This window comes from Callithrix jacchus, chromosome 5, assembly GCF_049354715.1.
Source record: "Callithrix jacchus isolate 240 chromosome 5, calJac240_pri, whole genome shotgun sequence".
Classification (NCBI taxonomy): domain Eukaryota; kingdom Metazoa; phylum Chordata; class Mammalia; order Primates; family Cebidae; genus Callithrix; species Callithrix jacchus.
The window spans coordinates 44519652-44546817 of record NC_133506.1 but is presented as its reverse complement, the minus strand read 5'-3'; the positions used below and the strand labels follow the sequence as shown (position 1 = coordinate 44546817).

Genomic DNA, 27166 nt, shown 5'->3' with positions numbered 1-27166 from the left:
GGGGCTGGCGGGGCTGGCGGGGCTGGCTGCCTGGCCCACCCCCAGGTAAAGATCCCCGCCCCCACCCGCCGAGCCCCTCCCACTCCGCCCACCCTGGCCAGCTTTGGGGTGGGATGTGGGGGATGGGACCCTCCGAGGTCCGCAGGGGTCGGCCCGCCCGGGGTTCTCTGGGAAAACCCCCTTACCGCCCCCGCGCTCCGGCCGAGACGGAAAATGTGGGAGGAAGGGGAGGGTAGAGGGAGAGGAGTGGGGTGGAGGGGATGTGGAGGGCTGGTGGGTGACCAAGGGGAGAGAGGTGGCCAGGGGCGGAGGGGATGTGGAGGGCTGGGGGGTGATGGAGGGGAGGGGAGAAGTACAGGATGTGCAGGAAGGAAGAGATTGTATGTGTGGAGGGAAAAGGGGTGGGAGAGATGGAAGGGGACTTTGAGGAAGGGAGAGGAGGAAATCTGGGAAGACGAGGGACCCTGGGGAAATAGTGAAGTAGGGATGGGGAGGAAGGGGCAGTGTGGGAAGGAGAAAATGTGATAGAAGGGGATGAACACGGGAGGAGTGTGGGGGTCAGGAGGGGCTTTCCCACCACATTCCACATTCCACCTATACGGAGGGCACCCCCCCCAGACCCTTCTTCAGCCCATCCCCCAGCCCAGGCGTGCCGGAGACCTGAAGCTTTCCATTCTGTGGTCTGGGCTCGGAGGGCTGCACTGGATTATGTCGCACCCTACAGTATCTTCAGTAACTACTGGGCAGGGGTAAAAGGATGCCTCAGGGAGTCCCCTCATCCTCACCTGCTTAGGGGACAGATGATGCTTGTGAAGCATGCGCCCTCTACCTGGTGCATGTTAGGGCCTCCGGATGTGGTAGCCCTTGTTACTGCTACCTGGTGCTTGGGGTGCCAGCCCCCTGTGCCCGCGCCACTGCAAGGGACCACCCCAGGGTGCTGGTGAGAACCGGAGCTTCAGGCTAGAATGCCTGGGCATCAATGCAGCCTTGCTCTGCTCCCCTGCCTCTACCATCCCTATTCCCACCCTGGGAAGTCTTGGGCAGCTAGCTTAACCTCTCTGAGCCCACCTTCTTAGCAGACTTGTGCTTACCTCTGGGGCTGTTGTGAGGAATTGAGGAAAGTTTGACAATAAAAGGAACTGCAAACTGTTGAGTGCTTGGCACATGTCAGTGTTATGAAGCCATGGGCTGAACCTGAAGCTAAGACCCAGGAGGTCTGGTTCTAGTCCTGTATCCACCAATTCAGTGCCGGGTGAGCTTAGGCACCTTTCATTCCATCTTGCCAGCAGAGCTCTGGAGAAGCTCTTGTCCCTCCCTGCTCTCCTGGCTTCTGTCCTTATCAGCCAGAGTCCTGACAAGACCTTTCAAGAACCAGCATGATCCACCCCTTCTCGCCTTTACCTCCCTGGCTTCATGCCCCCAACTCTCCCTCACCCACTCTGCTCCAGCCACACTGATCTCCCCATCGTTCCCTAGAGGTCCCACTGCAGGGCCTTTGTACATGCCGTTCCCTCTGCTCAGAGCATTCTTCCCTGGGAGACTTGCACAGCCCACTCTTTCCATCACGTTCCGGGTCCCTCTGCCTCTGCTCAGCTGTCACTGCGGAGAAGCCTATTTGACCACCTGGACTAAAGCAATCGTCCCACCACACTAGTGCTGTAACCTGTTACTGATATTTTGTTTGTTTTTTGGTAGGGTTTTTTTTTTGGGGGGGGGGGGTTGGCAGTACTTCACATGTCCTGCTATCATCTTCAAGATTCATTTATTTGCCTGCTTAATGTCAGCTGTCAAGACGGCCAGATGACCCTCCTGTGGCCTCAGCAGATTCAGAACAGCAAGAGGCAAAGGAGTTTCCTGAACCTCTTGTTTATTTTTCCAGCTTATCTGCAGCGAAGCCAACAATCCCAAAAAGGCTGCAGAATGGGCCCGGAGGATTTTCTCCAAATTTGGGGAGCTCTGCAGGGCTGTCTGCTAACAGTGGGGCTCACAGCCGGGCTTGGCCAATACTCAGCTGTGTGACCCCAGGCAGACTGCACCACCTCTCCAAGCTGGGGTTCCTCATTGACAGAACAGGGAAAAGAGAACCTCATGGAGTTGAGGTAGGGAACAAACGGGACACGCCTATGTGAGTGCCTGTCACACCGTGAGCATCAGGGAAAGTTAACTGCGATTAGTACTTACACCAATTCAGCTCCTCTCCACTGTCTGTGATCAGGCTTGGTCTCGATTTTCTTACCTGAAAAATGGGAAGAACAGTTCCTTCTTCATGGGACTGCTGTGAGAACTGAATTAAATGACAAGAGAATGAAATCACCCAGCACAGGGTCTGGTATAAAATAGGTGCTCAATAAATATTAGCTCTTCTACTCCCCACCCCTGGCTTCAGTGCAGACCAGCATCACCTCAGTACAAAATTCTCTCCCAAGTATTCTCTTCCCTTCTCAATTTATAGACAAAATTTTCCCAGGGAGGGAGATGCAGCTGCTCACACACCAGAGAGATGAAAGTCAGCCTCTGGCTCTTCCTGGATTTGTTCAGGATTTGGCAGGTGTGTAAGGTGGTGGCCCTCTTCCCAGAGAATGACCTGCCATGAGTCTGAGCCGGTCCAGGAAATCCATCTTTGCTAGCAATTTGTCTGGAGGTGGGCATCTTCTGGACATCTGTTGGGGGCTTTTAGAAAAAAGTGTTTCCTTCTGATTTGCCTTCTCTTTTGCTTTGGGGGCCATTGTGTGAGAATGTGATTGGTGGGGGAGGTGTGGGAGTTTGTAGTGTTATGAGAGGCCAGGAGAACTGCAGACCCCGAACCAGAGCTGCAGAATCACCATCCTTGGAACCACCCACCTAGAGACCTCTCATTTAATGAGCTAACCACATGTCTGTGCTAAGACACCATGAGTCAGGTTTTTCTATTACTTGCAGCCAAAGACATTCCCAACTGAGGTGGCCTTCTAGGTATGGCTGAGGGGAGGACCAAACGAGGCGATAAGGCATCTGAAGCACCTCTGCAGGACTGGCCCATGTGCGAATTCAAAAATGTTGCTTCGTCTTATTATTTTTACTTTTCTTACTATGCAGGCTTTCTGTTTATCAGGCTATTGGAACTTCCAAGCCTCTGGCTATGGCATCTTGGAGGAACAGGCAGGCAACTCTCCCACTCCACCAAGCCTCTGCTCTCTTCCCTGGCCACTGTGGGATTGTGAGGAAAAGGTCAACTCCCAACCCAATTAGAACACAGGTATTGGAAACAGATGCTTGGTCCTGCAAAGAAAAATCAGCACTGAGACAAAGGATCTCTTGGCAAGGCAATTTTACTTTCTGCAGAAAGGGTACTGCTCATTAGCAGGCTAATCAGCAGAATTTTGCCTGGGAAAGTGAACTCTTCTGCCCTACACCCCTGCTTTCTCTCTTCCAAGGATCTGGTCTGATTCATGTCTGCATCCTAAAGACTACAAATAAACTGTGTCAGAAAAGGAAAATAGTATGTATATTTCCTTCTTCGGGGCTAAAAATCAGTCCCAACAGAGAGGGGCTGTTTTAAATATATATTTTTTGTAACAATAGCTCTAACTGTAGTTGGTAATTTATGCCATTTGAAACACTTTTTCATAACAATTTTATTTAATCCCCACAAAGACCCTATAAAATGGGTACTATTATTATTTCGAATTCACAGATGGTGAAATGGAGCTCCAGAAGGAGTCAGTTCACCAAAGGTCACATAGTACTTTCTTTGATAAGCTAGAGCATGGGAATTTGATGTCTTCTTAGGACAAGCTAACTTACTTGCTGGTGCTGCAAACACACCCTGGTCCTTCCTACCTCCATACCTTTGCTAGTGCTGTTGACCTGCCTGGAAGCCTTCTCTTTCTCTTCCTTTTGGTTTTTCCAAATCTGTTGTGGGTAGGTCCTCCATGAGAGCCAAGGTGAGATGAGACATACTAAAGGCTTATTGAGGAAGTGTCAGGGAGTAAAATGAAGAGGGAGCCAGAGGGGGCTGGGAGAAAGGGACAGAAAGAAGGAGGAAGAATGGGAGGAAGGGACAGAGGAAAGAAGGGACCGTGGGCTGCAGTGCATTCTTAGAAAGTTCAAGGCTGGTTGGGTGTGGTGGCTCATGCCTGTAATCTAGCACTTTGGGAGGCTGAGGCAGGTGGATCATTTGAGGTCAGAAGTTCAAGACCAGCCTGGCCAACATGGTGAAACCCCATCTCTACTAAAAATACAAAAAATTAGCTGGACGTGATGGTGGGCGCCTGTAATCCCAGCTACTTGGGAGGCCGAGGTGGAAGAATCTCTTGAACCCGGGAGGCGGAGGTTGCAGTGAGTGGAGACTGTGCCACTGCACTTCAGCCTGGGTGACAGAGCGACACTTTGTCTTGAAAAGAAAAGAAAATGTAAGGCTAACAGGTTGTCCTTGAGCCTCCTGAGGAGCCCTGTGTCTCCCAAGACCAAGCCTGCCCCCCTATGGCTGGGAGCAAACCCTGGAAAGCATGGCTTATCTATCAATCAGGCTCCCCCACTGGAGGTCTGAGAGGTGTGTTTTCATGACTGCTACAGCCATGGAAGGAAGCACAGCTGCCATCTAAAATTGGAACAATATAACAATAAATTCTTCTGCTTATAGAAGCTAAGAGAGGTTGAGAGGTGGAGGGGAAGGACAGACCCAAACTGCAACGTTTCTGGTGTCTTCTTCGTGCTGCTAAAGAGAGAGTGGTAAACTCAAGTCTTCAAGCAGGTACTGCAAATGAATGAAGTGAGCAGGTCACATCAGGAAGGCAACAGGGAAGGATGGCAACCGTGGAAAACTAGAGAGGGCTGCCCCATCCAGAAGGAAGCAGCTTCTATCAGTTCCAGCCAGCTAAAGCCATGTAGAAATACATGCCCAGTGTGGCCAGATCTCCAGATTCAGGAGAAGCCAGAAATAATGGCTCAGATTATTTTAAAATACTGCACAGACCAACAACACACACATGTCCCCTGATTTTTAGCCCTGGAGTCTAGTTGTGCCAAGGCCAAGTGGTTTAAACATTTGGGGTATGCAAAATAAGTTTGGAGTTTGGATGTTGAACAAAATTGCTCTGTAGAATTAGGGAAGGACAACAGAGGTTTAGGGGGAAGCCTGAAAGAGGACGCAAAGACAAGGCTGACTTGAGGGCAGATTGGGAACCTGTTTACAAAATCAGCCAGTGTGACGTCCCTGTGGACTGAGGAGCCGATAAATTGATAAATGACCATTTCTATTGGTGATGTGTCATACTGAGTGCTTAGTTGTTTGCTCTCCTGGGCTGTGGAATAACACCACACATACAATCATATACATACTCACTCATACACACACATATACACTACTCACACACACACGTTGCCCCATTTACCCCCAAAATATTCAAGAACAATCTGCTACATGTGTCAGATGGCCAACACATCCTGATTTGCCCAGACTTTCCCGGTTTTAGCACTGGGAAACCCCTCAGTCCTGAGTAAACCAGGAAGGTTGGTCATGCTATCACCACATCCCAGCATAGCGTGTGAGTGGCCAGAGATTGGGTCAGAGCTGTGGCAGCCACCTTGGAGCCTGAGGAGAGTCTTTGCTAAGTCACAAAATTAATTAGCCAGCCCTGGAACTGCGCTGCCGTAGATTAGATCACAGTCTCCAATTCTTACTCACTCCCCGTATCAGAATTAGACATTCACGCCCTTGGCTGCAGGGCTGTGGGGCCTCCCACTATGAACAGAGAATAATATCTCTCTGACCCAGTGATGGTGGATTCGGGCCTGTGACTCGATTTGACCAGTGGAGGATGAAGAAATGACCAGTTGCCAGTTCTGAGTAGAGGTTTCATGAGGAAACACAGATTTCCACTTGACCTTGGTTTCTGCCTTGAGCCATGACCCACAGAGCAAACCTGAGCTCGCCTGCAGCCTGAAGCAGAGAACCCCTAGCTGACCTGCAGAGGTCCGAGGAAGAAAATGTACATGTGTTGTTACAGGTCATGGAGATTTGGGGATCTTCTTAAGCAACAAGAATTGACTAACGTGCGTGTACTTTATCTCTGAACTTCTTGGAATCCTTTTGGTTGAATAGTCTTTGCACCAGTTAAATGAGAATAGGCTGCTTTCTACTCTTGGAGCCTTGGTATTCTCATCTATACAAGAGGATGATGATGACAGCCCCCCACCGCCCGCCATGGTGGTTGGATGAATTCAAGAAGATCTTGTATCTAGTGCATGCAGTAGACACTTAATAAAAGAGATGAAGCAAGGCTGGGTGCAGTGGCTCATGCCTGTAATCACAGCACTTTGCGAGGCTGAGGTGGGCAGATCACTTGAAGTTCGAGACCAGCCTGGCCAACATGGCGAAACCCTGTCTCTACTAAATATACAAAAATTATCCAGGCATGGTGGCACACACCTGTAACCCCAGTTACTCAGGGGGCTGAGGTGGGAGGACTGGTTGAACCCGGGAGGCAGAGGTTGCAGTGAGCCAAGATTATGCCACTGCATGCCAGCCCGGGCAACCAAGTGAGACCCTGTATCACCACAACAACCACAGAAACAAAAGAGTGGAACACAACTCTTCCAGCACACAGCGCCAAGTATTTCTTTGCCAGCACTGTGCTGGCCTCTTTATCAAGAAATGTACAGAAGAAGGAAAGACAGAAAACCTTTTCACTTGGTCTTTTTCATACGGGAAGGGAAAGCATGTCTGGATCAGAGGCAAAGGGTTGGAAGAAATGACCTCTTTCTGCCATCCAGGCCTTGCTGCTGACTGTCTCTAAGAATGGGCACATGCAGGGGCATTTGGAGATCTGAAGGTCTCTAAAGTGCGAGGATGTCAGCTGCACTGGAGCCATCCTCCAGCATCCTTCACCAGGGGAGCCAGAATTATGTAGGGAATGTGCTTGGCTAACAGGCCAGAGGTGGGGGCCGTTACCCAGATGCGAACAGCGCCGGGCTAGGCGGGCTTTGGTTCAGTATTCCCAGCCTAATTCCACCTGGACCTCATCTCAGCCTGGAGAGGATGTCTTGCCCCTCTTTCCAAACTATCTGCCAGAGGTGGTGGGTGCTACAGGAGAGGGACTCCAGCAAGCTTCTCATATTTTGGTTTCCCCAGGACAGGGGGACAGGCGGCCTCATGGCTCCCAACCAGCTGCCTTGGCACTTTGTAGTGGAAAACATGATACATTCAGACCTCAGTCTCCTCAGCTCTCCTCCGTCCTGCCTCGGAGCCAGCCTAGCATGGAAGGAGAAAAGAGACCCGTGTTGTGCTGGCCCTCCTGCCACCCTGAAGCACCCGAACAGCCTCGGAGCTTCTGGTTTCTCATATTGAAAATGGGAGGGCAGTCATAGCGGCTTTGCTTATTATGTCTCAGAGTTACTAAAGAGGATCCAGTTAGATAATGGGGGTAGAAAAACGGCTGACTAAGGCCACATTTACCCTCTCCTTCTAGAAATTATACCAGAGCATCAAGAAGAATGGAAAAACAAACAAAACAAAACCACAAACTCCATTTTTAGCAAAGCCAGGAGAGACATATAATTCATCGGCTTCAGAGTATGAGTGAAGCAGCTAAGACAAGGCACAGGCCATGTGGGAGTGGTGAATGGGCTCAGTGATAGCAAATCTCAGAAACTATCAGTAAAAACACACTTCCTAGGGATGAGGGCTTGCTCCGAGATGAAAGTTATGTTCCTTATTTATAAAAATGAATGTGGAAGCTCGAGTGAGTACTGTTAGCAGCAGAAGCTTTCCTAGATCTGGTCTGGTTCAGAGAAACAGGAGGTATAGCAAAAATTACAGAGAGAAGACATATTTGCAGGAAGCAGTCTGTCTCTGTGGCAGTAGAGGAAAGACTCTTTTAGTCATACAGCCCAGGAAGCTATCCTCATTCTTCCCTACACCCATAGGAGCAATCAGCAAATAGCTGACCCAGGAAAACTAAGCCCTTCCAATGACAAGTTTTTTAAAAATGTAAAAGCCTTGATACAAAGATATTATGATAAATTATACAGAAAAGAGCAGGAAAATCTATCAATAGATAAAAGTGTTAACACAAAATGGATGAAACTTTGGGAGGCAGAGGTGGGCGGATCACCTGAGGTCATGAGTTCAAGACCAGCCTGGCCTACATGATAAAACCCTGTCTCAACTAAAAATACAAAAATTAGTTGGGTATGGAGGCGGCCAGCTACTTGGGAGGCTGAGGCAGGAGGCTGAGACAGGAAAGCGGAGGTTGCAGTGAACTGAGATTGTGCCACTGCACTCCAGCCTGGGCAACAGAGTGAGTCTCAAATTCAAAAAAAAAAAAAATCTCATTTCAAACACACAAGCAAATATTCCACTGCTTTAAAAAAAAAAATCAGAAAACCTCTGGTGGATGTTCAGCCATGCTCATGGCTCACAGCTCCAAATGCTGATGCATGGACCATCACGTAGCCCAAATGTCTACATGCCCTGCATATCCACAGAGGGCTAGAGTGTGACAGCCTGGGCTCCATGACCAGACTGTGAACTCAAAACCTGTCACCCCCCACTTAAAAGGCCTCAGGCATGTTGATGAACCTGTCTATGCCTCCAGTTCCCCAGGTGTCAAATGGAGTTGGTTGTGAGGATGAAAAGAGTTAATCTCAGGAAGTATGGAAAGCCTTTGATAATGGGGGCCACTTTTTCCTCTGCCTGGAGACAGCCTGTTTGAGAATGAAACCAACTTACATGGCAGCAGGACCAAGAGGTAGAGAAATATGATATATTTAGATATCATTTGAGCCCCTGGATTCAGCCATGCCTGAGGCCAGAATGCTCCTGACCACACGAACCATTATTCTTCCTTGCTTGTTTGAGCCAATTTGGGTTGAGTTTCTGTCACTTGCAAGAGAAGAAAGTTCTCCATTTTGAAGACTGAAATAAGTAGTATGTGAAGCTCCTGTTTCATACTTAGTGCTTAATGAATGAAACCTATTATATTATTACATTCTCATTTTGTAAGGCTTCTCCAGTGCTTTCTGGGAGGCAACCAGATATGAATTAGAGTGATAGAGCTTTCCACTCCTTGTTCATTCCAGATAAGATGCCCCATTCACAGCAAGCTCTATGCAGTCAGGGCCAGCTTTATGGAACTCACGTAGGGCCCTGCGCCTCCCGTTCGGCTTAGTGTGCTCCTGTCACCAGCTTGAAATTCTTAATTATTTTTGAACAAGGGTCCCTAATTTTATTTTGCTGTGGGACCCACAAAATACATAGCTAGTCCTTTTGTTTTGTTTGTTTTTGAGACAGAGTCTCACTCTGTCACCAGGCGCCAGGCTGGAGTGCAATGGCGCAACCTTGGCTCACTGCAACCTCCGCCTCCTGGGTTCAAGCAATTCTCCTGCCTCAGCCTCCCGAGTAGCCGGGATTACAGGCACGCACCACCACACCCAGCTAATTTTTTTGTATTTTTAGTAGAGACGGGGTTTCACCATGTTGGCCAGGATAATCTCGATCTCTTGACCTCGTGATCCACTCGCCTCAGCCTCCCAAAGTGCTGGGATTACAGGCGTGAGCCACCGCGCCCGGCCTATAGCTAGTCTTAATACCAGTATCATCTCCATTTTCCAAGTGAGGAAACTGAGGCTCAGAGAGGAGAAGCAAGCAGCCCAAGGTCACACAGCAAGAAAGGGGTGGCATCAAATTCTGATTCTGAGGCCTAAGTTTATAACTGTGATGTGCCAGTACCTGGGCAATTCCTCATGTGTGGGTGGCACTTTACAGTTTATACTCTAGTGCATAGCGTTTGACCCTTATACCAGCTTTAGAAGCAGAAATTGTCATGCTAGCATCAGGCAGAGTACTTCGGTTTATTGAAGCCTCAGAAACCAACCCTGGCTAATTTGAGAAAAAGAAAAGGTGGGGAAGAGATATTGGAAGGAAAAGACCAGCTGGGACTTGGAAAGGGCAGGAACAAGCAGCTCCGGGAACATGGGGAGCAGGAGCCAGGGGTGTGTGGAGCAGGAACCAAAGGCCAGGTCTTCAGGGCTCCAGCTGTTTCCAATCTGAGCATTCGTTCCCCTTCAGTTTCTGATTCTCCCATGAGAAGGTCTGATTGGCTGTGTTTGGGTCATGTGCCCGCCCACTGACCTTGATGGTCCACCAAACAAGGTGGGAAGGATGGTCCCCCAAAGGCGGGTTAGAAAGTGGGGTGGGAGGGTTGAAAGCTGGGCAGATGGCTGTGTGCCCATTTTACAGATGAGGAATGGGAAGCCCAGAAAGAAGGCAAGGCCAGGGAACCGGAATGGTGACGTCTGGGCTCCAATCAGAGGCCCAGGCTGCCTCTCCCCTCCCAGGACTCCAGGCTGGCAGGGGAACAGGCCATTGTTCTCACTGTCGGAGTGAGTGGGGTGGAAGCCTCCTCCTCCTGAACTCCCCTTCAATGGACAGACCTCCCCCTTCAAATCCAGCTTCACTGCTCAGCTCCAGCCCTATGGGTGTTTAGAGCCCAGGGGCAAGGCTTATTCTTCCAATGTGCATTTTTCTGATATGTAAGACGCTATGTGGACCAAATATGTCCAGGCCTGGAAGCAGCCCAGGCATAGCTGGTTCATAAGTCCTGGAATGCTCCCTCCTGCACTCAAAAATGAAGGGTCTGTTTACAGAAATACGCTAGTGCATTGGAGTTGAACTTTTCCATTTCTTGGGAAAAGAACTCAGATATACAAAGAAAAATGAACCTTTTAAATTTTCCGTGGATATCATCTAGTTTGGTGATTAGGAGCAAGAGACAGGCTGGAATCAGAGGACCTAGGTTTACCTCTTGGCTTTGCCACTATGTGACCTCAGGCAGGACACTTAAACTCTGAGTCCCAGTTTCCTTTGAGAGATATGTACACACGTGTGTGGCATTTACTAAACACCACAAAAGTCCCTGCTGCTGTTCCATGTCCCTGATGTGATGTTGGTTATGAGCCCTCACGCTGGAGAAATAAAAAATCTTAAGCCAGGCTAATCATTTAAACTGTGTTTTTAGGCAAGACAGGCTTCACCTGGGGTGTTTCAGGGACAAGCTCCATTGATCAGCTTCCCACCCTCCTCTGCTCCTCTTCAAGAAGGCTTCTGCCTAAACCCCACTTTGGTAACAGAGAAACTGAGCTCCAATGATAGAGGTCAAGGTTAGGAAATGCCACTGAGCGAGTGCCCCCTTTGCACTAAGCATTATAGGTACACAAGCCCCTTGAATCCTTGTAACCATTCTGGATGGAAAGAGTCATGACTCCCTTAACCAACATTCTGGAGCTTGCAAGTCATGGAGGCAGCATTAGACTCCAGGATGTCCAACTTTGAGGCCTGTCTTTTCTCTGCTCCTACTAACAGGGTATTCCCATTCCTGGTCATAAGACAAGATTCAGAGGTGTCTGGGCTGTGCTTGGCCATGGCATTTGATCCCGAAAGGAAAAACTCTCGCTCACTCTCTCTCTCTGCCTCATTGATGATGATGATAATAATAATAATAATAATAATAATAATAACAATAACTTAATGGCTCAAGCATGGAAAGTCCAGTGGTGGGAATTCCTGGCTTCTGGGAGCTGGGAAGAAACAACAGCTTCAGGGATGGCAGGATGCAGGGGCTCCATGGATGTTGGCAGGACTCACTTATCTCTATCCCTTAGCAATGCTTGTGTGTGTGTGTGTTGGCTTCTCCCTCAGGCAGCCTCTTCCTGTTTTATGTCAAGATAGCCTTAGCAGCCCTTACGCCCTGGCAGCTTGGCAATGCCAGCAGAAGGAGACTCTGGGACTGACTCAGGTTGGCCTTACCAAAGTCAGATGCAAATCCCTTCACTTCTTTCTTTAGTTCATATTGGTCAGGCCTGCGTCTCCTTCGCACTTCTAGAGCTGGAGGTGGAGACTATGGTAGTTTTCTCACATTGATGCCCAAATTAATGACCTCCCTGCACCCAAGCCCCTTGCAATGTGAATTTATTTCCACATAATCTGAATCTGGGCTGGCCTGGAGACTTGCTCTGACCACTAGAATCCAAGGGAAGTGCTGCCGTGCCTGCTCCCAATCTCGGCTTCAAGAGTCCTCTTCATTTCTCCGTCTCTGTTGGAACTCTGGATAGCTACCATGAAAACAAGCCTGGGCTAGTCAGCTGCAGGAGGAGAGACCATCTGAAAGACAGCCTGGTCCCCCAGCAGAGACTAACCTCGGTGCAGCAGCCAGCCGACCTACCAGAGTTTGCTTTTTGAGCAATCTTATCTACCTTCTTGCAGGACTAGGATCGACAGACGACCAATAAAAACAGTAAGGCCCATCTGCAAAGCTGGAAATTGGAAGGTTCCCAGGGTTCAAATCCTGGCATGGCCATTTCCTAACTGTTAGGCTTAGTTTCCTGTGGCTGCCATAACACATTGCCACAAACTCGATGGTTCAAAACAACAAACGTTTATTCTAACACAGTTCTGGAGGCCAGAGGGGGAACATCAGTTTCCCTCAGCTGAAGTCAAGGTGTCCGCAAGACCATGCTCCCACAGGAAGCTCTGGGGGAGAAATCACTCCATGCCTCTTCCAGCTGCTGGTGGCTGCCGGCATTCCTTTGCTTGTAGCCACATCACTGCCATCTCTGCCTTGGTCTTCACACTGTCTTCTTTTCTGTGCATCTGTCCACCCTCCCTCAGCCTTCCTCTTATGAAACATCTGACATGCATGCTTCTAACACATATGGAGCCCAGCAGGATAATCCCAGACAATATCCTCATCACAAAATCCTTAATTCGACCATATTTGTAAAGACTTTACCAGGTACGGTAACATTCACAGGCTCCTGGGATTAGGAGAACCTGATTTCTTAGAGGCCCACCATTCAGCCCACTACACTAGCATGTGGCCCCAGGTAAGTGTCAACCTCACCGTGCCTCAGTTTCCTTATCTGTAAAATGACAGCAGCCACCTCACTGGGTAATTATAAAGATTTAATAAGTACTTAGAATGGTGACCAGCACATGATAAAAGCTTTGTAAATGTTAACCTTCAATAATATCAAGTGTCAGTCAGGTGCGGTGGCTCACACCTGCAATTCTAGCACTTTGGGAGGCAGAGGCGGGCAGATTGCTTGAGCCCAGGAGTTTGAGACCAGCCTGGGCAACATGACAAAACCCAGTCCCTACAAAAAAAAAAAAAAAAAAAAATTAGCCAGGCATGATGGCGTGTGACTGTAGTCTCAGCTACTTGGGAGGCTGAGGCACAGGAATATCTTGAACCCAGGAGGTCGAGGCTGCAGTAAGCTGAGTTCACACCACCGCACTCCAGCCTGGGAAACAGAGAGAGACTCTGTCTCTAAAAAGAATTATAATAATAAGATTTGGCTGTGACTGAAATTCCCACAGGAACAAATCCCTTCTCTGTCCTGTTTGCTCGCGCCTGTCTTCACAGCACCCACCGTGGAGACTTGCACATAGTAGGTGCTCAGTAAACATTAAATGCACACAGGTCACTGTGTGGCTTCAGACAAGTTGTTTCTCCTCTCTGGTCCTCAGTTTCCTTCTCCCTTCACGAAGAGCTTCTGATAGGGAAAGTCCATTCCTCTTCCTGGAAGGGTGTATCCCCATCAGGGGTAGAGGGTTCAGGGATCAGAAGCCGGCCAAAGCTGCTCTCTGTCTGAGTCACCAAATTTCTCAACTTCAGGCCAAGTGTCTAAATATTCTGACTGAGCTAGTGAGAGATAAGACTTGATTTGGCCCAAGCAGCTGCAGTCACAGCACTGGGGCTGAAGCTCCCTGGATCTTCTCAGCAGCATGAGTGAGCGTCTGGCACCTGCCAGGAACACAGGCTGCTGACCTGCACACAGATGGGGAGGCCCAGAGGCCTGGCTTTGGCAGCAAGAGCCTGCGTTTGCTGTGTCTGTTCACGCAGTCAACATCCGATCAAATCTCTGTGGCTCCAGTGGAGAAACTAAGGCACAAAGAGAGTGACAGATGTTTCCAGGGTTATGCTGGGAGACTGCTGTCCCATGAAGCTAAAAGCCAGAAGTCCTAACTCCCAGCCCAGCACCTGTGGGAACCTACCAGGCCCAGGAAGAAGGAGGGCTGGCAGGGTGTCACAGGCAGGGAGAGAGTCCGGGTAAATGCCCAGGGGTGAAAGACCAGATACAAGCTCAAAAACTAGAGTGAATGGGAGAAAGGGCTACGGACCCAGGACTTCGAATTCAGAGAAGAAAAGGGAACCACTGATGGTTTTGGGAAGAAGAGCAGCAGGATCTGAGAGGCTTTTTCCAAGTGTGTTCCATAGACCTCCAGCATCAGAATCGCCTAGAGCAGGAGCTGGGGGAGGTTGTCAAAATGTAGGTTCAAAATGTCAGAAAATGTCAAATGTGGGGTCCACCCTAGATGTGGCTCCCCATTGTAACAGGCCCCCTCCGAGAGGATTCTGAGGCACACCCACTGTTTTAGTGAGTAGGAGATGCAGCTAACATCCTAGTTATAAGGTCTAATCGCAGACAAACCTGGTTTCAAATCCCAGCTCTGCTACTTACTTGCTGTGTGATTTTAGGTCAGTTAAGGCACTGTTTTCTGAGCCTGTTTTCTCTCCTCTGTAATGAAACAATCTTACCATTTGCCTCAAAGATCCTTTGCTCTGAGGATTCAATAACATAATATAGGTAAAGTGCTCTACATAGATCCTGAGTCCTCCTAGCGCTCAAAAACACTAGTTTTTAGAGACCCCCTTGGGCAGAGGTGGGGAGAAAGCAATGGAAGAGGGCATGCATGGAGGCAGGGAGGCCAGTGAGGCGGCAGCTGGGGGACTCCGGGGAGAGGTCTGTGGCTGGGGTGTGGATGTGGTGACAGGCAGGGTGGCTCCTTTACACCATGCCAGGTGGTGGCATTCTTGTGTACTCGATGGTGAAAGAGGCTCCCTGGAGTTGGTCTAGGGCAGGAGAGAAGAGGATGAGTCAAAAGAGGTTGATCATAAGATCTGCATTCGCAGTCACGGTCTGGGTGCTTAGCGTGTGCCAGGCCCCGTGTCAGCTGCTTCCTGATCTTCATCTTCACAACTACCTGACAATGTGGGTAGCGCTTCATTAGGGGTTCTCAACCCTGACACTGGAGACACTTGCACTGGATAATTCCTTCATTAAGGGGCTGTGCTGTGCACCGTAAGGTATTCAGCAACAACCCTGCACTCCACCCACTAGATGCCATCAACGCTCCCGCCTTCCGGTTGTGACAACCCAAACAAACGGTCTCCAGACATGACCAGACGTTTCCCAGGGGGGCAAAATCACCCCTAGTTAAGAACCACTGCTTCATTCTCCTTTTATAGGGAGGGAATTGCAGGCTCAGAGAGCCAAAGCTGCTTGCCTACAGTCTCCCAGCTAAGAAGTGGCCGGATTTGGATTCAGAACCCAGGATGTTAAGCTCTGCTGTGAAGGAAGCCACATCTGTGCAGTGACAGGCCCAGATGCTCTATATGGGGCCTTGGAGACAGTGTTCTTTTCCGAAGAGGCAGCTGGAGGCACCTGCTAAGCAGATGGGCTGCATGAACATGGATTGCATGTTTATTGAGGATGGTTGTAGAAGCAATGATGGGGATTATGAGGGAGCCAAATCCCCCTTCAGGGGCTACCACCACCTGCCCTGGACAGAGGGATCAAGGGAGATGGGACATGGAGGGCAGGCCAGAAGGACCAAGGTGGCACTGTTAGGAGAAGCTGGGTGAGCTCAGCTGTGCCTGGAGCCCCCCTTGCCGGGAGCCTCCCCAAACACTCTCCAAGACCTTCGGGCTAAATATTCATCCTGCAAATGCTCTTTTCCTTCCTTCGTGGGGAGTGGGGGCTTAGAGGTGGGTCCAAGAAATTTGGGGAGATGAAATCCAGAGAAAGAGGAAGGGGCTAGGCCAGAGGTCAGAGATCAGGTGAAAGTAGTCAGAGGCAAGGAATAGACATTCGTCCCCTTGGGGTTGGCATCTAAAGCCTTCCAGAGTGAGCCCAACTGTCACCACAGCCATCTCCCTCAGGGAGGCATAGAATTCAAAATATGTTTTTGTTTTCTTAAGACATGGGGAATAAAATTATGGGTTTTTTGGTCCAGTCTCTTTTTTTTCTTTTTTGAGATGGAGTCTCACTGTGTCACCCAAACTGGAGTGCAGTGGAGAGATCTCAGCTCACTGCAACCTCTACCTCCTGGGTTCAAGCAATTCTTGTGCCTCAGCCTCCTGAGTAGCTGGAATTACAGGTGCCCACCACCACGCCTAGCTAATTTTTGTATTTTTAGTAGAGATGGGGTTTCACCATGTTGGCCAGGCTGGTCTTGAACTCCTGACCTCAGGCAATCTGCCTGCCTGGGCTTCCTAAAGTCATGGGATTACAGGTGTGAGCCACCATGCCCCACCCAGTCTTGATCTTTTTAAGCAAGGGAATTGGAGGTGAAGGAAAAATTAAGTCAAAAAGTCTTACCCAGAGGCCCAGTGCAGTAGCTTATGCCTGTCCCAGCACTTTGGGAGGTCAAGGTGAGTGGATCACCAGAGGTCAGGAGTTCGAGACCAGCCTGGACAACATGGTGAAACCCTGTTTCTACTAAAAAAACAAAATTAGCTGGGCATGGTGGCACATGCCTGTAGTCCCAGCTATTTGGGAGGCTGAGACAAGAGAATTGCTTGAATCCAGGAGGCAGAGGCTGCAGTGAGCTGAAATCGCGCCGCTGCACTCTAGCCTGGAAAACAAAAGCAAAACACCATCTCAAAAAAAAAAAAAAAAATCTTATCCGGAGAAGAAGTGATTTTTCTAGACCCTAGAATTGTTTATACAGATGGTTGCTATAAAAGGCCTGACTTTGCACCAATAAAGAAGACAGATTTATGGTGGAGACAGCCCTGAATGAGTTCAGTAATCAAAGGCAAGGTCCCGCCAGGTTAAGCTGCAGCAGGCTCCGCTCCCCATCAAAAATGACAGGCTCTGTCTGACGGGTTCTGCTGCAGATGATGGAACTGATAAGGGCATCATGCTGTCAAACGGTTTTACTGCCGAGACGGTCGTGTATGTGTCCAAAGCATCACGTCTAACCTCTGGGCTATGATGACTCCAGAGCCTGCAAATCTTGGTGGGAGAATTGCAGGGAGCATTAAGTACGTCTTTCGTCGGAAATGGTGCTCATTAAAGAAATATGTGCCTGTTAGCCATCACTTGAATTATATGACATCGCCGACACTGCATGTGTGTGTGGGTGCATGCACGCACGCACTTGTGTGTTTACATTTTCTTTTCCTTCTTTGTTCCTCCACGAAAGCAGAAAAAATGTTAGAAGATGTTCAAGGGAGATGTGAAGACAGAGAGAAATGCAATTCCATCCACTCTTCTCTCTTGTAAGTTAAAAATGTAGCCGGGCACATTGGCTCACACCTGTAATCCCAGACACATTGGCTCACGCCTGTAAGGCCAAGGTGGGTGGATCTCGAAGTCAGGAATTAGAGACCATCCTGGCCAGCAAGGTGAAACCCCGGCTCTACTAAAAATACAAAAAATTAGCTGGGCATAGTGGTGCACGCCTGTAATCTCAGCTACTCGGGAGGCTGAGGCAGGAGAATCACTTGAACCAGGGAGTCGAAAGTTGCAGTGAGCCAAGATTGCACAACTGCACTCCAGCCCAGCGACAGAATGAGACTCCATCAAAAAAAGAAAGATAAAAATGATGCATCTTTGGGTGTTTTTAGGCCAAGAGCCATTCTTCACGCGGAGGGCTTGTGGGAAGGCAGATTCTGACTCAGTAAGTCTGGGGTGAATCCTGGGATGCCGCTTCTCCAATGCGCTCCCAGGAAACGCTAAGACTACTGGTCTGAGACCCATGTTGGGCCTTAGCAAGCAGTGTGTGTCCCTGCCTATGGATGCCTCCTGCCTGCTCTTTCATCCCCTGCCCTTTCTTCCTGCTGCTAAGTCTCCCCTGGTCTCCCTGCCGCTTCCTTTAGCAAGTGTTTGCTCCACTTAAGGATTCAGGGAACATCCAGCCTGGAGAGATGCTGGAGGCCATCTTGTCCAACTCTCTTCAGAGTTCCCCGGTGCTTTTGCGGCAAGAGCTAAAAACCCAACTCAACCCACACACATTAATATAGACTTGTAGACGATACAAAGGGCCTTTTTTTTTTTTGGTGTGTTTTAAAACATAAATGATATCATATCATATGCGTCATTCTGTGCCTGTTTTCCTCCCTTAGTAACCAATCTTGGAGGTTTTTTAAGGTCAGCAGAGGCAAACCCCCCCATCAACAGCAGCCCAGGATATATTCCAGGATATAAACTAACAACAGTCTTGACATTACTGACATTTGCGGCTGGACGATTCTTCTTAAGGAGCTGTCCTGTGCATTATACTATGTTTTGCAACATCTCTAGCCTCTACCTATAAGAATCCAGTAGCACCCCCCTGCACCCACCAGTTGTGACCACCAAAATGGCATCAGACATTGCTAAATGTGTCCGAGAGGCAAAACTGCCCTGGTTGAGAAGCATGGGAATAAGATCGGAAGAGCAAATTTCAAAGTAAGGTGAGTTACTTCCTGGGGCATAAGGAAGGACTGGAATCGGGATAGACAGTTCTCATTCGTTGTGACTTCATTCCTTCATCTGTTTCATACGTATTTATTAAGCACCTGTGCCAGGCACCATGCCAGGTGCTAGGATGCAGCAGAGATGAAAACAAACAAGAATCCGTCCTGTTGTGGCTCTACCATTCTCCCTGGGGAGACAGACAAGAAACTAGCAAATAAGACTTCGTTTTGTATAAAAATGCTCCTTTCGGTGTTGCAAAGAAGAATTAGTACTGGGACTCAGGATCTCTCAGCTAAGCAATTCTTTTTACTTCCTGCAGAAAGGGTACTCCCACTAGCAATCTTGCTACCAGAGGACAAGAAAAGGAAAGCAGGCATATTTATTTCTTACGCATTTGAGGTTGTCCTTACTGCTCTGTCTGATCTCTGTTGGCTGGAGCCAGACTTCACAATCTAAACTAAAACCTGACTGGCTAATAACTTGAAACTTTTCTAAACAGGTAAAAGCAATGGAGAGCAAAAAAAGGAATCCAAATAAGGAAGGGTCATAGGCTGCGAGCTGGGACATGCCTGTGAGCACGTCCAGCTCAAAATAAAATAAATAAAATATATTTTTTTTAAAAAAGATATCTTGGTTAAAGTACAAAGACATAGAATGTACTATGTGCCTGTAAGCACGTCTAACAGCTACACAGGATAGGGCTTCTAGTAAAAAGGCAAGAAGGTTTTTGAAGAAAGCGTTTAAAGCAAACTATTATTTCTAACATGTATGAATTTTTCTTAAACAAGAAAGAAAACTTTGAAAGGGAACTTTTTTTGTTTGTTTGCTTCCCACAGACATCAGTATGGGAGATGTGCTAAGAGCTGTGGGGAAGTCCAGCAGGGGAGGGGCTGGAGTGCCGGGGCCAAGTGGGGACCTCACGGCCTCTCCTATGATGTTTTCAAGTATTAAAATAATATCTCCGGGGAACGATCCAAGATGGCCGATCGCTAACATCCCGGGATTGCAGCTCTCAGGGAAGGCGCGGAGAACTAGAGGACGCCACACTTTCAGACAAATTCTGGTCGCTCATGGAGCAGGAGATCCACCAGTGGAGGAAACACACAGGTGGCCAGCGCAACTCTTGTGGCCGGTGCAGCGGTTCCGCCGGCACCTTGGCGCGGCAGCTCTTGGAGCAAGGAGCAAAGTAAACAGGTTCGGAGGACCTGCACGGGTCCCCAGCAGGACACCAGAGCCCGGCAGCGGCTGTGACGGCACCTCGGCGCGGGAGTGCTCGGCGCAGAGTAAACAGGACCGGTTTCCCTTCTGACCGAGGTTTGGAGCCCCAGGAAGGCAGAGTCACCTACTACCGACACAAGAAGGAAGCCCGACAGGAGAATCCTGGGCAGAAAAGCACCATCAGTTTTAACGCCGCTGCTCTGGCCCTGGGAACTAACAACCTGGACGCCCACTCAAGAGACCTAATCTGAAAGTTGGTTATTTCAAAGAGACAGGAGGATAAATTTACAATGACAGGAAGAAACCAGCGTAAAAAAGCTGAGAATACTCAAAATCAGAACGCCTCTCCCTCTAAAGATGATCACAGTTCCACATCAATAATGGAACAAGGCTTGATGGAGAATGAGCGCATCCCAATGACAGAATCACTCTTCAAGGAATGGATAATAAGAAACTTCGGTGAGTTAAAAGACCATGTTGTAGCCCAACGTAAAGAAACTAGGAACTTTGAAAAAAGGTTTGATGAAATCCTATTGAGAATAGACAACTTAGAGCGGAGTATGAGTGAATTAATGGAACTAAAGAATACAATACAGGAACTCCGAGAAGTATGCACAGGTTTAAACACTCGAATTGTTCAAGCAGAAGAAAGAATATCAGAGGTCAAAGTCCAACTTAATGAAATAAAACGTGAAGAAAAGATTAGAGAAAAAAGGATAAAAAGGAATGAGCAAAGTCTCCAAGAAATGTGGGACTATGTGAAAAGACCAAATTTACGTTTGATAGGTGTACCTGAATGCGACGGAGAGAATGAATCCAAGCTGGAAAATACCCTTCAGGATATTATTCAGGAAAATTTTCCTAAACTAGCAAAGCAGGTCAAAATTCAACCCCAGGTAATACAGAGAACACCACAAAGATATTCCTCAAGAAGAGCAACCCCAAGGCACATAATCGTTAGATTCACCAGGGTTGAAACGAAGGAGAAAATACTAAGGGCAGCCAGAGAGAAAGGTCATGTTTCCCACAAAGGCAAGCTTATCAGACTTACAGCAGATCTCTCAGCAGAAACTCTACAAGCCAGAAGAGAGTGGGGGCCAATATTCAACATTCTCAAAGAACAGAACCTTCAGCCCAGAATTTCATATCCAGCCAAACTAAGCTTCACAACTGAAGGAAAAATAAAATCTTTTATGAACAAGCAAGAACTCGGAGATTTTATTACCACCAGGCCTGCTTTACAAGAGCTTCTGAAAGAAGCATTACACACATAAAGAAACAACCAGTATTAGCCTTTCTAAAAATACACCAAAAAGTAAAGAGCACCAACATAAAGAAGAATTTACACCAACGAATGGATAAAACAGCCAGTCAACATCAAATGGCAGTAACCCTAAATTTAAATTGACTAAATCCCCCAATCAAAAGACACAGCCAAAACCCAATGGCATTTTACATCCAGACCTGTTTCACATGCAAGGATACACAAAGACTCAAAACAAAGGGATGGAGAAAGATTTACCAACCAAATGGAGAGCAAAAATAAATAATAAATAAATAAAAAGCAGGAGTTGCAATTCTCGTGTCGGATAAAATAGATTTTAAAGCAACAAAGATATAGTGGTAAAAGGATCAATGCAACAACAAGAGCTAACGATCCTAACACCCAGATACGAGACTTAGATTCAATGAGACAGAAAATTAATAAGGATATCAAGGACTCGAACTCAGATCCGGAACAAGTAAACTTAATAAATATTCATAGAGCTCTCCACTTCAAATACACAAAATATACATTCTTGTCAATACCACATCACACCTACCCATAAGTTTAAATGAAACATTGATTGGCCATTATTAATACTCATTTTTTTTTTCAAAATAAAGCAATATTTCCATTTACTCTCCCTCTTTCTCTTCCTCTTTCTTCCTCTCCTTTACTTATTTTTTTTTTCTTTCCTTCTCTCAAAAAAAAAGAAATCAACTTGTAAACCTCTAGATCCAGGTCAGCAATGTCTCTCTCATTGCTTGATTTCCTTCCTTCCCTTCCCTCCCTCCCTCCCTCCCTCCCCGCTTCCTCCCTCCCTTCCTTCCTTCCTTCCTTCATCCCTTCCTTCCTCCCTACCGTCCTTCTTCCCTCCCTCCCCGCTTCCTCCCTTCCTTCCTTCCTTCCTTCATCCCTTCCTTCCTCCCTACCGTCCTTCTTCCCTCCCTCCCCTCTTCCTCCCTTCAAAAAAAATAAAATAATATCTCCATGAGTTATTTGGATGCTTTAAATTTTTCTTAGTACTTGAGCCTAGGAGTTTGAGACCAGCCTGGGCAACATAGAAAGACCCCTCTCTACAAAATTTTTTTTAAAAAAACAGCCAGATGTGGTGGTGCACATCTGGAGTCCCAGGGACATGGCTGAGGTGGGAGGATCACTTGAGCCCAGGAGGTGGAGGCTGCAGTGAGCCATGATGGTGCCACTGCACTCCAGCCTGGGAGACAGAGACCTTGTCTAAAAGAAAAAAAAAATTTTAAGATGGGTGGGCTGGCCAGGTGCGGTGGCTCACGCCTGTAATCCCAGCACTTTGGGAGGCTGAAGGGCGGGTGGATCACGAGGTCAAGAGATCGAGACCATCCTGGTCAACATGGTGAAACCCCGTCTCTACTAAAAATACAAAAAATTAGCTGGGCGTGGTGGCGCACGCCTGTAATCTCAGCTACTCGGGAGGCTGAGGCAGGAGAATTGCTTGAACCCAGAAGGCGGAGGTTGCGGTGAGCCGAGATCGCGCCATTGCACTCCAGCCTAGGTAACAAGAGCGAAACTCCGTCTCAAAAAAAAAAAAAGATGGGTGGGCTGAGCCGGTCCCAGCCTGGCTCCCTGCAACAAGGAGATATTTCAAGGGCCAAACCCTGGCTCCTGGACAGCAGCTGGCCTCACCCCCAGCTATTCCTTCTCCAAATGCCCTCGCTTAGGACGATAAACTCCTGAGCCGCACTTGCATGGAGCTGCACCCCCATCCCAAGAGCTCGTGGTGTGCTCCAGAGGCACCCTCTCTCCACCTGTGTGGGTTCCTCCGGCCATTGGTAAAAGATAATAGTCACGTCTAACATGTAAAAAAGTAATCCCCATGTTTCTCAAGGCCCTGGGTTTCCAGTCCCTGCTCCCTTTCTGACTTTTTCTCCTCCCACCCTCCCCCAACTCACTCGACTCCAGCCACACTGACTTTCTTTCTGCTCCTCCAGCGTTTAGGCTGGTCCTGCCACTGGGCCTTTGCACTTGCTGTTCCTAATGGCAGCAGGCTTTCCCCAGGGCCTCCCCACAGCCAACTTTTTATCAGCCAGGTCCCAACTCAAATGTCGCCTCCACAGAGAGCACATCCTGATCACCCAGACAAAGGAGGCCTTTTCTCCAAATCTCCTTACGTGCCTCTCTCATATGTGTGTTTCTGTGACAGTCTGGATCTGTGTCCCTGCCCAAATCTCCTGTTCAGTTGTAATCCCCAATGTTAGAGGGGGGCTTGGTGAGAGATGATTGGATTACAAGGGTGGTTTCTCACGATGTAACAACATCCCCCTTAGAGCTGTCATCGAGATAGCAAGTTCTCATGAGATCTGGCTGTTTAAAAGTGTGTGGCACCTCCCTGCTCTTCTGCCTCCCGCACCAGCCACGGGAAGATGCCTGCTTCCCCTTCCCCCTTCTGCCATGAGTAAAAGCTCCCCGAGACCTCCCCAGAAGCAGGTGCCACCATGCTTCCTGTAGAGCCAGCAGAGCCATGAGCCAGTTACCCCTCTTCTCTTTATAAATCACCCAGACTCAGGTATTTCTTTATAGCAGTGCGAGAATGGACTAACAGTTTCCTTCACTGTACTTGTGACTCGATGAAATGATTTCATTTCGTCAGCTCCATAAGAAGAGGACCTTACTTTGTTCTCTGTGTACAAACACATAGTAGGTGCTCTATAAATTTTTGTTGAACAAACATGTAAATGAATGAATGAACGAGAGCCAGTGTGATTTGGGTGACTACCTGCATGTGCTAAATAAACTCTCCATTATCTCTGGGGGTTCTGTGTGTTCAGTTTGGTTTTTGCCACATCTGTATACCCTCTGTTCTATTACAACTTAGCATTAAACTTATTCAAGGAATCTTGACAATATCACCAGAAACGGAAAGCCAGTATCAGCACATACTTGCTATAAATAGAAAAAAAAAATCTATACAAATAAATGCCATGAAGACATAAAAAAGTTATCAAATTCTTACAGGACGCAATTGCTACTGTAGATTCTAAAAAAAAATTTTTTAAGCCTGGGGCTGTTGTGTCTTTCTTAGAAAGGAGATTTGCAGGTGTCAGAGAGGTGTTCAAGACAAGCTAACCCCAACCCGAGGCTTTCTCAATGCTCTTTCTACAATCCATCCCAACATCTACTTGCAGCAGACCCTGTGGATGGCCCCAGATCCAACCTCCCTTCCTGCCAGCAGCAGCTGTCTGGAGAGATTTCCTTCCAGCTGAGCCGCCCAAGGGCTCCTCTCCAGCCCTGATCTGTAGAATGGAAAAAATACTAGCCCACAGCTCACAGATTAAGAGATCAGATGAGCTCATTTATAGAAACCCATGGAACAATGATAAGCATGAAATAATCGTCACTGTTTGAGACTAACAGCAGGTCATGCCGTGCAAAGTGCCTCACGTCATCCCAGAGAGTCTTCATAACAACCTTTATCTCATGGGTGTACTATTATCATCCTATTTGGCCAATGAAAAAGCAGAGGCCCAGAGAGGTGAAGTAAATTGCCCAAGCTCACACAGCAAGGAGGTAATGGAGCTGGGATTCGAACCCAGGTTGCCTGACTACAGGGCTGCACATGGCCAGATGTACAAACCCCATAGAGGATGGGGTTCCTGTTCATCCAGACCCATGGTCCCACAGGTCCTCTCATCCCTTACCTGCTCTCTTTGCACCTTGTATTTCACTCCTTCTGCTCTGAGGAGATTTCTCTCCCTAGAGATCCTTGGGCTTCAGGGAACCAGGAGGAGAGGAGGTGAAGTTTGCCTGGCTAAATCTGTGGTCAGAATCCTAATGACCCAGTAATTTTCCTCCAAGTCCAGTATTCTCAGGATTCAGTTCTAATCATCCATCTATCCACTCACCCGCCCACCCACCCATCCATCCATCAATCCACTCACCCATCCATTCATTTACTCATTCATCCTTTCTCTCATTCAACCATCCACCCACCTTCCCGCCATCCATCCACCCACCCATCCACCCACCCACACTTCCACCTCATTTACCCACCCATTTCACTTTCTTCCATCCACCCATCTATCCACTCACCTAACCATCCATCCACTCATTCAGCCACCTATTCACCCATCCATCAATCCACTCACACATCCACTCACTCAATCATCTGTTCTCCCATCCGCCCATTCATCCACTCACCCACCATCCATTCATCCAACCATCCACTCACCCATCTACTCATTTACCCAGTCATTTCGCCTATTCTTCCATCCATCCATCTATTCATCCACCCTCTCACCCATCTACTCATTCACTCACCCATTCATCTATTCTCCCACTACCCCCATTCATCCATCAGTCCATCCATCCATCCATGCAACATTTATCGAAGGCTCACTACATGCCTGCAAGGTTCAGGTGAGGGACAGAGGGGACCATATAGGCCTCTCTCAGCCTCCAGCCTGACTCATTCCTGCTTCCATCCACTTTTGATCTGGGAAAATTCCTCTCCTGGGAGAGCCAGGGATGGCAGGGAGCAAAAGGTGGTCGGGTGAGGGTCGGGGCTTCGGCAGCATCTCTCTGCTGAGGCCCCAGCCCCTTCTCCACGTGGACAAAATGGAAACCTGTGGTTTTTCTTCCTGCATTGAACCAGCAGGCTGAGCTGGACTCCTGGGACATTAAAAGGGGGTCAGAGGTGAAGATGTGTCTTCTAAGTGAGATCCTGTGGGTGGGGTGTGTGTGTGTGTGTGTGTGTGTGTGTGTGTGTGTGTGTGTGTGATGAGGTGGAAGGAGAGGGGTCTGTGCCTCTCTGTCTCTGTCAGACACACAGAGAATGGCAGCGGTGAGCCTGCAGTGTATTGGGAAGACATTGCTGTTTGCCTAGAAGTGATCATGAACCCCAGCTCCTCCCTGCCAGGAGACTGGGTTCTGGGCTTCCAGGCACAACCGTCTTCCCTCCCTTCCTCCGTTCCACATTTCTTCCTCCTCCTCAAACCCTGGTCCGGGTGCTCCCAGGCTGGCTAGGTTCAGCCAAAGGATAGAAGAGCCAATCCCAGCCTCCACCCAGGTGAAGAACTCCTGCAGGGTAGAGTCAGCAGTTGGTTCAAAGCCCACCGTCATCCATGCGATCTGACCACACAGCACACGCCGCTTTTTTACCTACCTATCATGTGCCCTACATCTCCCGATGGGATGGATGCACTCTGCCCTTCGGAGCCTCTCCCCAGTCCTCAGGGATCACGGCTCACTGTAGATCACAGTCCACTGTAGAGAGACCTCCAGCTACGACCCAGGTGACACTCACTGACTAGAATTCACAATTCACATCATCCTGCCACCAATACCTCTGTGAGCTAGACACTGAAATCGACTCCATTTTACAGATTTGGAGACTGAGGCCCAGAGAGATTGAGTTCCCATCTGAGGTGGGATGGTGGGTGAGCAGCAGACACCCTGGCAGGCAGCCTGGCTCTTGAGCCACGTGTCACCACCGTCTTAGTGAAAATCAGCCACAAGGAGGGAGGGATTCCCCTCCCAATCTCCTGGTCCTTGCCAAGGGTCCACGCTGGGCACCAGAGGAGGAAGGGAGTCCACGCCGGCTCTGGCCTCAGACTCTCATTCCTCAGGAAACCGCTGTAGCGTTGTCTCCTCTTTCCCTGTGGCCACCCTAGGTTGTATCTGTACCTTCCCAGCTAGCCCCAGTGTCATTGCATATTTATCTGTTGATCACTCAGCTCCAGGGGCTGCAGTATCAGCCCAGGGAAGGCAGGCTCTTGTCTGTCTTGTTAGGGGCTGTGGTCTGCCGCTGGACACAGTCAGTATTCAATTAATTTTGGCCAAAGCGCTTTTGGATCAGTTGTCTATTGTCAGTGTGGCTCAGATGCAACCCCGCCGATAACCGTGTGACTCTGGCAGGTCACAGCCCCCGTCTGAGCCTCCCTCCCATCATCTGTAAAATAGACTTGTCTCTGAGTCCTACACGTATTAAACACTCAAAGGATTTCTATTGCATGAGTTAGTGAAATCCGAGCTGGAAGGGCCTTTAGAGGCCAGGGTTGCAAACTCAAAGACTCCAAGAGCCAGGCAGGAGTCATGAAACGGCCAAGGGAGCTGGGCGGGGACTGAGGCAGCTGCTACTCAGCTCCACCCACCAGCACTGCCAGATCTTCTGATTTCTCAAGAAGAGCCAGAAGTCTAGAGATTTAC

At 48.6% G+C, this 27166-nt stretch overlaps 1 long non-coding RNA gene across 1 annotated transcript; it reads right to left on the bottom strand.

Annotated features, from left to right (window-relative positions):
* Window positions 1-12393: 12393 nt before the first annotated feature.
* On the bottom strand, window positions 12394-26650 carry LOC144582489 (uncharacterized). Its single transcript, XR_013535225.1, has 2 exons — window positions 26124-26650; window positions 12394-13919 (listed from the first exon to the last, which is right to left on the bottom strand). It is a non-coding gene; the product is annotated as an uncharacterized LOC144582489 (long non-coding RNA).
* Between the last annotated feature and the right edge of the window lie 516 nt (window positions 26651-27166).